This window comes from Castanea sativa, chromosome 11 (genome assembly GCF_040712315.1).
Source record: "Castanea sativa cultivar Marrone di Chiusa Pesio chromosome 11, ASM4071231v1".
Lineage (NCBI taxonomy): Eukaryota > Viridiplantae > Streptophyta > Magnoliopsida > Fagales > Fagaceae > Castanea > Castanea sativa.
In genome coordinates, this window is record NC_134023.1 from 50,251,202 (window position 1) to 50,264,678 (window position 13,477).

A 13,477-nucleotide genomic window follows, 5' to 3' on the forward strand; every position below is an offset into this window, starting at 1 on the left:
GATTAAGTCGTCCATATATTGAAGGGGTCAATGCATTTCTTAATTTTGCAAGAGCGGTTGTGGACTGTAGTGGTAATATTCTGTGTATTCACTATGTGAATTGCTATCGACATTCTCTTCAAACTGTGCGTGTACATTTACTTCATCGTGGGATTATGCAATCTTACATTAATTGGTATAATCATGAAGAACCACGTGTATTAAACGAGAACATTCATAATAATGAAATGTCGGATGGTGATCATATGGATGGTATCGATGCCTTGGTAGGTGACCGAATTAGAGGGGAACCAAGAAATGCAACCGAAGATGAGGAAGTGCGTAATTTTGACAAACTTGAGGAAGATGCAAAGCGTGAGTTGTATCCGGGTTGCACTGATTATAGTATCTTGAAGTTTGTTATTAAGATGATGTGAAGGTCATGACCAACTTGAGTAATAAGGGACTTGATATGATGCTAGAATTGCTGACGAAAGTTTTACCGAAAGGTAACTTGGTTCCAAGGTCAACTTATGAAGCACAGAAGATACTACGTGACTTGAGCATGTCATACGAGCATATAGATGCATGCAAAAATGATTGTGCACTATTTTGGAAGGAAAATGAAAACCTTGATAAATGTCCGGTGTGTAAGGCACCTAGGTATAGGGATACACGTGCCCAAGGTAAGAAGATTCCTCATAAGGTATTGCGTTACTTCCCGTTGACCCCGAGACTGAGGAAGTTGTACATGTCAGGCCAAAGAGCTAAGGACATGAGATGGTATATAGACAAACGCGTGGACGATGGGATAATGAGGCATCCAGTTGATAGTGAGGAGTGGAAGGAGTTTGATTTGCAACATCCTGATTTTGCCCTCGAACCTCGCAATGTAAGGTTGGGGTTGGCTACAGACGGATTTAACCCTTTTGGGAATATGAACAAGAACTATAGTATGTGGTCTGTCATACTTATCCCCTATAACCTACCGCCTTGGTTGGTTATGAAAGAGCCATATTTTATGTTGTCATTGCTTATTCCTGGTCCTCATCAACCGGGAAATGAGATTGATATTTACTTGAAACCATTGGTTGATGAGTTGAAGGAGTTATGGGAAGAAGGTGTAGAAACTTATGATGCTTATAGAAAAGAGCATTTTTAAATGCGTGCAATTTTGTTGTGGACAATACATGACTATCCTGGATTTGGTAATGTGTCTGGGTGGAGGACAAAGAGTTATCATTCTTGTTACACTTGCAATGATGAACCATATTCAGAAGCTTTGGAAAGTAAAATTGGATTCATTAACTATCGAGCTTATTTTCCTATGGAACATCGTTGGAGACATAGTCGGTTGCATAATGGTTTATCAGAGAAATGGAAGAGATCTTTAGAGTTACAAGTGGGAAAGATACAAGAATAGCTAGAGAGAATGCCAAATATAATTTTAGGAAAACATCCAAGTAACAAAAAGAGACAACTCATTGGGGAGCCAAATTGGTCAAAGGTAAGTATTTTGTACAAGCTTCCATACTGGAAAAATAAGAAGCTTAAGCACAACATCGATGTCATGCATGTGGAGAAGAACATTAGTGAGAGTACTTATGGTACTTTGTTGGGCATTGAGGGGAAAAGCAAGGACACCGACAAGGCACGAATAGACTTGCAAAATATGAACTTTAGGCACATGTTGCATTTGAAACAACGTCCTGATGGATCATATGACAAGCCTCAGGCTTTCTTTTCATTAAGCCCAAATGAAAGGGATGGTTTTTATGACTTTTTGAAATCAGTCAAGTATCCGGATAGTTATGCAGCCAACATATCAAGGTCAGTGAATGCAAAAAATGGTAGATTATCTAGTTTGAAAAGCCACGATTGTCATGTGCTACTACAACGAATTCTTCCAATTGGGTTGCGAGGATTTGCACATAAAGACATTAGTTTTGTATTGTTTGAGTTAGGCAGCTTCTTCCAAGACTTATGCTCAAGGACCCTAAAGCGAAGTGAATTGGAGAAACTAGAAGAACGTATAGTTCTTATACTATGCAAGCTTGAGAGGTTCTTTCCTCCAGCATTCTTTGATGTTATGGTCCACCTTGCTGTTCACTTGCCTCGAGAAGCAATTCTAGGAGGCCCGGTACAATATCGGTGGATGTACCCAATTGAAAGGTAATTAGATCATTTGATACATCCATCAATTACATCTTTCTCATGTGGTATAAAATCACATAATTTGCGTATTTTTTCCTCGTAGGTACCTTGGAAAATTGAAAAGATACGTTTCCAATCGAGCTCGACCAGAAGGTTCGATTGCAGAGGCTTACATTCTCAAAGAATGTATTAACAATTGGTCTTTGTATATTGATGGGATCGAAACTGTGCATAATCGAAGAGAAAGAAATGAAGATTTTGGTGAATCTAGTGAAGGATTGATAGTTTTTTCACAAACTGCCCGACCTACAGGTGGTAGGCGGAATGATGACAACTTGTCTCGTGCATTGCTTGATACTGCTCATTGGTACTTGTTGTATAATAGTCCTGAGTTAGAGCCTTATTTAAAGTATGTGATTTCATATGCATGTATTGTTTGATTAAGTTTTGAATATTATCTGCAATGCTTAGCTGAAAATAAATCACCTTATTTTTAATAGTGAACACAAAAGCACATTGCATAATCCTACTAGTGAAGCCATAACTCAAATCCAACGACAAGAGTTTCCCAAGTGGTTTAGAGAACATGTAAGACATTTGAAACTTCATCACACAAATAGAAATTAAAATTTTAAATAGTTTCATCATTGCTTATTACTAATTAATATCACTTGTTGTATATCATTATAGATGAATAGATTGAAAATTAGCAAGTCACCAGAAGCAACTAAACAGTTATGGTCATTAGCAAATGGTCCTAAGCCGCATGTGAAGGAGTACACAGTTTGTATGGTCAATAGTGTAAAGTTTCATACAAGGGACCTAGACAATATTCGTGTAACCCAAAACAGTGGTGTATGTACCGAAGGGGACCATGAAAGAGAAATGCACAACTTCTATGGTCATGTGTGCAAAATTTGGGAATTGGAGTATGTGTTTCGCCATAAAGTTGTTTTGTTCCAGTGTGAATGGTACAATACCAGTACCAATGGTTGAAGGAGAACGATAAGAACTGATGCACACTGCACAAGCATTGATGTTACAAGTCGGTGGTATGAAAATGACCCTTTTATACTTCCTAGTCAAGCGAGACAAGTTTTCTACCTTCAAGATACCAAATTGGGTGAACTTTGGAAAATTGTGCAATCCATCCAACATAGGGGAGTGTTTGATGTCCCGGAAGTCGGGGGTGGAGAATCCAATGATAATACAAAAGATAGTGACGCATTTCAACAAGAAGCAATTGTTGATGTTGTCTCTGTTAATGTTGAGGACAATATTATTGAGTATTGTATGGGTGATGTTGAAATTGAGGTTGTTCTTGAAGGTGGAACTTCAGGAGATGCTAATCAAAATGAACTACATGACATACCTGATGTTGATCTTGATATGAATTATGATATGTAGAATTCATAATAATTGTCTTAAATGTTGAGTGTTTGTCTTAAAGTTTTATACTTGTCTAAGTAGCAATTGTTTTAAAGTTTTGTACTTATCTTGAACTTGATATGGATATTGATGTGATCATTTTTTATGTTGAGGTTTTAGCAATTGTGTTCAAACTTAGCACTTGTGAATTGCTCGATATGGATAATGGTATGGATAATGGTATGGACTATGATATGTAAAGTTAGTAGTAATTGTTATTGAGATGTTTTGTACTTTTCTTTAACTTGATATGGATATTGATGTGGTATGTACTTATCTTGAACTTGATATGGATATTGATGTGGTCATTTGTTGTGTTGAGTTAGTAGCAATTATATTCAAATTTTGTACTTGTGAATTGCTTGATATGGATAATGGTGTAGACTATGATATTAAGTTAGTAGCAATTGTACTTATCTTTCATGTCAATACATAGTTTCAAAAAATGCCCAAAAAGGCCAAATACACTCATAATATACCAAGGTATGAGATGGCAAGATTGGATAGAATGAGGCAAAACCAAGAGAGAATTGATGCTTTGGGATTGAAGCACATCTCAACTTTTCTAAAGGATTCTGCTCAGTCCAATTGTGCAAAAGGAAAAAGAAGTAGAGCTAGTGTTATGGTAGATGATGATTATGTACCACCTATTGGTGACGATGACAATGATGATGCGTCATCTAATTCTATAATCCATAAGGTACAATAGATGTTCTATAGGGTACAATAGATGATAATAATTTTGTTCCATTATTTGTAATGACTTTGTTGTTTCATTAAATGTATGTTTGTTAGTTACAGATGGCACCAGGACGGCTTACACGCTCGCGAGGTGAGGCATCTATTCCGGTGGTCCAATCTACGGTCCAATCTACGGAAACACCTCCTGAGGCAAATCCTCTTGCCCAAAGTTCTTCTAGTGCAGAGGCACAGGCTACCGATGCATTAACTAGCACGACTAGTAATTACACAGATTATACTTCACTTAATTTACTATTGAGATTATACTTCACTTAATTTAACATTGATAATGTTTAAATAGGATCGGCTAGCAGAAATACCCGTGGAACAACACGAGGTATAGCAGTACGGGCACTTGTTGAAAAAAGTGGTAAGTTGCCAGTACGTATAGCTACAGAGTACGATGCTCCTGTGGGAAGAATGCATGCAAGCTGGTCAATCAAATTGGCGTACAAGTGCGAAGTAATTTGTCTAATTACAATGTGAAAAATTGGAAAAGTGTTGATGTTGCTACTAGAAATGTGGTGCTTCAAAATATAGCGATAAATTTACATTGATAACGTCTAACTTGTCTTTGTTTTCATTAAGCATATTAAATTTATATAATAATATTTTTATAATACATATACACTTTATTTTACAGGATCAGTTTAAGCTACACGGAGATTCCAACTTGGTAACAAAAGCATTAAATACAAAATGTGGAAGATTATTGAGTTGCAACTCCAATAAGTTGCATCAAACTTATAAAAAGCTTGTAGAATCTCCTAGTGTTGACTATGCAAGAAGCCACCTGCCAAAGAATGTCACACTTGAGCAGTGGAATGGACTCATTGATGGGAAATGGACTAATAAGGATTGGCTGGTAAATTATTTATGCGTATATTTTTATTATCCAATGTTTACTATATTATGTTGTCAAATGATTAACTTAAGACTTAGATGAAGTAAATGTATACTGTTTTATTCATGATTTAATAAGTATCTTGAATGTTCAGTATTAGGAAAAATCAAAAAAGAACTCTGAAAATAGGAAGAAAACTTCAGGCAAACATAGATGCGGGACAAAGGCACTTGCTGTTAGGGTTGATGAGGAGGTGAATATTTTTTTCATTTTCTTAAACCTCAATATATTACATGTTGTGATTAATTAACTATATCTATCTAACCCTCGAATGTTAATTAATCAGACAAATAATAATGGCGGTCAAGTTCCTAAATTGGCAAAAATCTTCAAAGATGTTCATTTCAATCCAAATACAAATATGTGGATTCACCATGAGGATGAAGTGACATATGTATGTGTAGCATTCCATCCCTATCATTCCATTTATATCATGTTTGTAAAGCTATAACATATGTAGTATTAATGTTGTGATTGTTTGTTTCATTCTCTCTTTCAAATGATAGGAAACTATTCTCAAAGTGCAAAAGGATCATTGTCAAGATCCTAATGCAATTCCCCTTACACAAGAGGAGATTTCAAACTTGGTTTTTAAGAAGAAGTCAGGTATTGTAAAAGGACTTGGCATGAGACCATCTTCTTCTCTAGTAACTACCGCTTCATCTAATTCCTCGATGGAGTATATCCAACGGCTAGAAAATGAGATAATTGAGCTCAAAGAGGCAAGAGCTAGGGACCAAGAGGAACGAGTTAGGGAGCGAGCTAGGGACCAACAGGAGCGAGTTAGGGAGCGAGCTAGGGACCAAGAGGCACGAGCTAAGGAGCAAGAGGCACGAGCTAAGCAAGAAGAGGTCCAACAGAATACTCTTAACTTTTTGAGGAGCAAGGGTTATGATGATGCTCTTACCTATGGGGTGGTTCATCTTCAAGTTAAAACACTTATTGGTTAGTACTTTATATTACATTTGAAAATTTATATTTGCTTTGTACAACTTATAAATTAGGAGTTGTGATTTTAATTCATTAGTGTGGCTACTCTTAATGCATTGTTAGAAATGTTTCTTATAACATAGTTTATGTTTTTACTTTATGATTTTAATGTAGTATTGTTTTTATATTTGTGCAGATTTCTTATTGGTGGCTTTTAGGAGATTTACTTTTGGCATTACTTGAAGACATATGAGGACATCTTTCATTAGTTTTAATTATATTATGCTACACTTTTTGTATTGTTATAAAACATCTTGAGTTATTGTATGTATTGTAGACTTTTATTGTATGGAAGTTGTTTGAATTGGATGCTTCTTTTATTTTTTACTTGTGGAATGTATAGATCTTTTTTTATAAATGTGTTGTTTAAATTTGAGGTTTTAATAATGTAATGACAGGTTACAGGTTAATATCAAAGCTAGGAAAAAAATAAAAACAGAAAATAAGTTTTAGCGACAAATTTTTTCGTCACAATTATTGCAACAAAAAATTGTTTTAGTGACGAAATATATCGTCGCTAAATGTAGCAAAATTTTGTAAGAAATGGTTTTAGTGACGAAAATTTTCGTCACTATATGTGCTTGAATTTTCTTAAAAATAGTTTTAGTGACGAATTTTTTCGTCACTATATGTATCCGAAAATAGTTTTAGTGACGAAATTATTCGTCACTAAATATGATTTAATAAACTGAAGTGTTTTTAGTGACGAAATCATTTCGTCACTGAATAGTGTTTTTAGCGAGGCAAACATTTAGCGACGAAATATTTTCGTCGCTAAAAGTTTTTTCTTTTTAAAACAAATCGGACTTTTAGTGACGAAAATTTTCGTCGCTAGGACTTTTAGTGACGGGGTTTCAGCGACGAAATGAGTTTCCTCACTAAACGTCCAATTTCGTTGCTAAAGGTTTTTAGTGACGAAAAACTGGACTCTTAGTGACGAATTTTTTCCTCACTAAAAATACATTTTGTTGTAGTGGAGCGTAGAACCTGTGAATTTTATTTGAAAGGAAATGCTTGAATACTCAACTCCAAGAAACAGCTTAATTGGCGGCTAGAGACAAAGTATTAGTGTATTACGATATAAGAAGCAAGTCTACACACTCTCTCTCTCATAGCTAGTACTCATTCATGGAAGAAAAAATGTTGTTTTTAATTAGTAATTTATTAAACTTCATGGTAGTAATTCTTAAAATCTTCTTGTGCTCCTATTTATTCTGTGATCCCAGATCTCTCTATTTCAAACAGGAAAAACACAGAACACGTAATTACGATGACGTCTTTCACACAAAGTTACAATGATCTCACCCACTTACCATTAATTTATTAGTAATTAGTTCATGATTAGCATGATTTAAAGTTACAATTATCTCACCTACTTTCCACTACCATTGCCTGTTTTTCTTTTCTTTTTTTCCTTTTTATTATTATTATTTTTTTAATGAAGACAAGAATGATGCAGGGCCACACGTCAAAATCTTGCAGTTGGTGGGTGGGATTGACTTGCTTCGTAGCTTGACTTGCTTTTAGACCTCTATGTAATAAGAAGATGCATAATGCACACGTGAAACGTGCATTCAGTTGTTGCACATGCCTGCTATATGATAGGTTCTTTTGTGAATGAATATGCACCATAGTGCATAGCATAGGTGCGCCAAGTTAATATTATTGAAGTAATTAGGTACTCAACCCCACCCTTCCCTCTTCCACTACATGCATCTATTTAAAAAAAATAAATAAATAAATAAAAAAAGAAGAAGGTAATTAGGTACTCAAGTTAATGCAAAATTTATTGCGAGGAAAAGGTTTATTAACTTTATTTATTTATTTTTAATAATCTAACAATAATAACACTAAGAAGAGGGATTTGAACTATGATTCTTTTAATAAAAGAGAACAAATTATACTACTAAGTGACATGTTATTTTTCTTCTCAAAAAAAAATAAAAAATAGTTATATGTCACTTCGTTATAAGTCTCTCTTTGGTCACAATAGTTGACATCTTTGTTTATGTGGGTTATTAAAATTAACAGCTTGGTCAAAGATAGGACTATCCAAACTCGACTGATACTTTCCATACCAAGAAATTTAACTGAGCTTGATCTGCTTAATGTGACAATGGCCTATTTCGAAATTTGACAACTTCCAAGTCGAGGATGGGTCATTGCAAGGAAACCCAAATCCAACATATTTGACCAATCTCCACCCGTAGACATCACCATTCTCCACCGATATGATAATTTCCCTATTGTCTTTTGCATGAATCTAGCTAAATCTTAACCAAATATGACAATATCTCAATGTATTCTAAGAAATCTTGATAGATCTTGGTAGATCTTGACCAAATTTGGTACTCTACCCTTTATCTTACCAACTTCGACCACACACCCTGTAACGTCCTAGACAATCAGATCAAAAAAAAAAAAAGTTAGCTTTTTTTTAGTGGACTACATGTGCCCCCACCTAACCCCCTTCCCCACCACTCATTTTCACCCACCTCTCCTCTCTTTTGGCCAGGTCTCTCTTTTCTTTCTTTCATTTTCTTTCTCTTCTCGTTACTTAAACACACACACTCACTTCCACACTCACCCACCGGACTTCACTCCAAACCACACCACCTCACCATCATTTTTCCGGCAAGATCACCGGAAAAATCCTTAAGAACCCCTAAGCATCTTCATCCTTTTATTTGAGGTAAAAATTTCTAATCATTTTGGTGGGTTTTACACTTTTGCTTGAGGTTATATTTATCTAAGCTTTAATAATGATACCCATGTGATTTATGAGCATTGGAAGTGATATTTATGTGTTTTCTTGTATGTGTTTTGTATTGTTGGAATTATTTGATGAGTGGGTATATAATTTGTGCTAATAATGACTACTTAACGTTTATGTATGGTGGAAAATTTAGGGGCTTTAAGTTATAAAATGTGATGGTTGGTAAATTTAATTTTTCCATTGCCATTGGATATATTTGGAGTTAGTTGAAGTCCTAAATCTCTTGTCTTGGAGGATATTTTGATTTTGCATTCATGCGTCTCTTAATGATGTAGTGTAAATTTTATGGAAGCTAGTCATAATGTTGAAGATGATATTAAATGAGTTAACTTTATAAATTGGAGTTGATGCCTTGTGAATCAATTTGTTGAGAAACTTTGGAAGTGGTATATATTATGAGGTTAAATATTAGGCTTACCTAATTAAGTGCTTATTTAGCAAATCCTAAATTGTAGCTAGATACAATTTCAAGCTCTATGTTTATTGTGATAGGTTTACTTGATATTGTTTAGGTTCTAGCTAATCTCCTTGGAGCTTGTAGAATTAGGATTTTGCGGTTGCGAGGTAAGTAGCTTCTTAATGGAATATTTTTGGAAAATAACCATGTTTCATAAATGATGTTTTTGGGTCAAACACATTTTGGAAAATTATATATGGATATATGTTTTCTTAAAAGTGTTGTGTTGTGACCCCATTATATATGAAAATGCATCATATTTGATATTGCATTCGGGGAAATGCATGAATTGTTGACATGGAAAATATGAGCATCTTTTATTTAATCTTTGATAAGGAAATTATGGATTTTATGGTTTATTAGAAAATTTAAAGATGCTTATCTTGTCTTGATATTGGAAAATTGATATAAAACTTTTTTGACAAGAATGAAGTTGAAAACCTTACAAACTTTGTGGAAGTTAAATTATCTAAGGTTTTCTTGAAATTACCTAGATATAAACTATGTATTTGAAAGTAATGTAACATGTGTGCTTTATGTGGTTTTAACACCATACTATCTGTGATTACTCGGTGATCACCCGATTTGGTTTCTGTAGTCTTTGTGATAACGGAATCAAATCCAGGTCAGTGCCCTTTCACTTTGGATGATGTGTTCTTCTTTGCTACCTATGAGGGGAAGAGTTTCCTTGATTGTGAGTGGGTGAGGCTGCTGCCTATGGGGCCAAGAGACCACATGCAAGAGAGGTCCTATTTGACGCGCTCTCTCTGCTGCCCATAGGGGGAGAGAAAAACTTTGAGGGTATGGGTGAGGCTGCTATCCATGGGACCAAGAGTCTGCATTCCAGAGAGGACAATATCATGCCATTGTGAATGGATGGATCTCCTGACTGGTCTATGTGGTCGTGTGGTATATTTGTGATAATTTACCTTATGTTAGATATTATTGTTTTGGAAATTATATTGTTGGCGCTCACAGATTATAGTATATAGTTTCAAGGTATTTACTTTGAGAAACTTTGTGTTTCATTATTCAATCATTCTTGTCATATTATTATTATTGAAGATGAAACTTACATTTCCTCCACTCCCATTAATTATGCTACTTACTGGACTCTGTCTTATTCCATTAATTTATAAATTTTTTCAAGTAGGCAACAATATTTTGAGACAGCGTTTTGGTGGCTAAGAGTAGTTAGATTGACTACTAATGGAGGCTAAACTTTTGTAATGGAGACATTAGATAATGTACATCTTAGAATAGGCTTGACTCATTCTTTTGTATATTATAGTGGTTGTGACTTTATTCCCACTAATGGAACAAGCTGATGATATGTAATTATTTATTCAGACATCTATTCTTTTGTGACCAATGGTCCTTGTTATTATTGCTTAGAGCTTTGACTTACTTTAAGACTATACTCAATAGAATTATTATGATAATTCTTGATGTTGGTACTTGATATGATTTTTGTGGATTGGATTGTCAAAAGGGAAAAAATCTACAGGTACTTTAAGACGTCTTTCTCATGCTTTGGACCCTTTGGGGTTTGGGGCATGACACACCCACTAAGACCCAAGCTATTAGAACCACTACTCCTTCCAATTTAACGATGGGTTTCATTCTTTCCCACTTAAAGTGATTGGGTTGAGCATAAACCTGACTCAGCTTGACCTATAGGCACCCCTAGTTAAAGACATATGGTTATAGCATTACCCATTTCAATTGTTGTGCTTTCTTAAATTACATACCTATATATGGGTTCAAGTTTAATTTGCTCAATAGTGTCTACAAAAGTACAGACCTTCTCAAGGCATTCTAGGGCATGCTCAAACTTTGTTGAAGGATCAAAAGGTGATAACATGTTGATTAGACGACCTCCTTACACTTATCTCTGTATGAGCCAAAGGGACAAACGAGCTAGACGGCAAAGACTCAAGGTATATTAAAAAAATGACTCTCTTAGTACATTAAAAAAATATATATGTTATTAACAATACATTTACAATTGCGTCTATAAAAATAAGTTTTTTTTTATTTAATAAAATCCTATTTAAGATTGATTATGTTATAAAAATAATTAAAGTTAATTAGCAATAACATCAATTGAAATGGAAATATTAGCATAATTTAAATATGAAAACTTTATTAGTAATTTTTTATTACAAAAGGTAAGAAAACTATATTTAAATAAAATATATATATAAAAAATTTAAATAAACATTACTTTATTTATATTTAAATAAAAAATAAAAAAATGCCCTTTAATGCTGTCCATTAGGCCTCAAAACACATTGTGGCGACCCTACTTTAGCCCGAGTTTAGTAAGAGTTATTTACCCAAGCTTAGTACGGATCATCTAGCTAGATTGGTCATTTAGCGCCTCTTTTAGTTCACTCTACATGGAGTCAAATATTGGGTCTAAAGCCTTCTAATAAATAATAAGAAGAGAAATTTTGGGCATGAAATTCCAAACCCATAGGTGTCCCGTTGGGTCTATTAATTTCTTGGGCTTTGTTTATGCCCAAACCTTACATGAAGTAGCAATTTTTGAATGTGTTGGAGCATATAAGTTTGCCAATAACGTTGTACAATATGGCACTGAAGTGAAATGGGGGATGAAACTCTTCATTAGGGAACAGAGTTAGGGTGTGTGTCATGGTATTGTTGGAGGATATAACTCTTTTATAGATCGTGTTAGGTTCTAAAAGTTTAGAATAATTGGCAAATTATGAATCCAAACTTGTCTAAATATAGATTCCTAAGTTTGTAGGTTTGATTATAAAAGTTTGAATTTGTGCAAAAACACAAGAGCTTATTCAGACTCCTAATAAAAAGTACGGCTAGATTGTTTTTACTCTAACTTAAACAAAATGTGGAACAAAAGTAAATAAGTGCAATGAACCGATAACACTATCTTAAGCCATATTCATCTATCATTAATAATAAAATGAAAGCTTAAAGAGTAGGGAAGAAAGATGCAAACACAAGATAACACCAAGGCATATTATCAAAGAGGAAACCGAAGAACTCGGCGAAAAACCTTTCCGCCACCCTTCAGGTTGAAATCGATCCACTAGAGAATAAATTTGGAGTACACGAATAACAACAAACTCTTCAAGCCTAGACTACCCCATGTACTTGAGCCCTTCAAGCTCATGCTACTAATGGACTTCTCGAAGTCTTGTTTTCTTTAGCTTTCTAGATCCCGCAATTCAACCCGATTGTATCCACCAACAAATGGCTCCTTCCAATGCTTCCCAACAGTACCAAAATCTCAATTGACACTCAAAATGGGTGTGGTAAGTGTTTGTGCTAACAAGCTCTCAAGGATCTAGAGATGGAGAGGTAGGAGTTGAGGCAACTACAAGCAAATGTGTAGATGATTGTGGGTATAACAATCCCTAACTCTCAAGTGTATTTGCTGGGGTTTTCTCTCTGAAAAGCACTCCATACAGTTCATGGGTAATGAGGGTATTTATAGTGTGGGTAAAGAATTTGGTAAAGCAACTTAACTTTTTGCCAAACAAAAAGTTTCGCTGGTACTTCGCGGGATGGACATTCTCGCGAAACACTCGCAAACTTGATAGTCTGGCATGACTCTTTAGCTTCCAGTCATGTGCTTCATACGTGGCCTTTTTCGCGAGTTGCTTCTCGCGAGCTAGTCGCGATTTCCACTGATTCACCTCTTGAACATTGATTTTTCACCGATCTCTCACACTTATCACTTACAAATAAACCCACATACATATAAGAAAAATGATTGAAGAAATTAAAATCAAATTTGATACGGAATTAAAGCCAACATAAGTTAGTTGGAAATCACAACTTTACAGATTAGACAATGCTCAAGGTGCTACAAGTCAATATATATGAAAAAGGAAATTGCAGGTTCAAAAATTTGAAACACGCTAGGTTCGACCGATCGAGAACAAACCTCAACCGATCAAGAGAAGGGTTCTACAGAATTTTAATTTCGGCCTAACAACCCATTGGCGTAGTAGTTGATTAGGGTTTCAGATCTATTTCACATAGTATTTAAAGGAAA

The 13,477-nt window shown here is 34.8% G+C and overlaps 1 long non-coding RNA gene across 1 annotated transcript; it reads left to right on the forward strand.

Annotated features, from left to right (window-relative positions):
• Positions 1–8,715: 8,715 nt before the first annotated feature.
• On the forward strand, positions 8,716–10,509 carry LOC142617695 (uncharacterized). Its single transcript, XR_012841022.1, has 2 exons — positions 8,716–8,888; positions 9,485–10,509. It is a non-coding gene; the product is annotated as an uncharacterized LOC142617695 (long non-coding RNA).
• Positions 10,510–13,477: the final 2,968 nt, after the last annotated feature.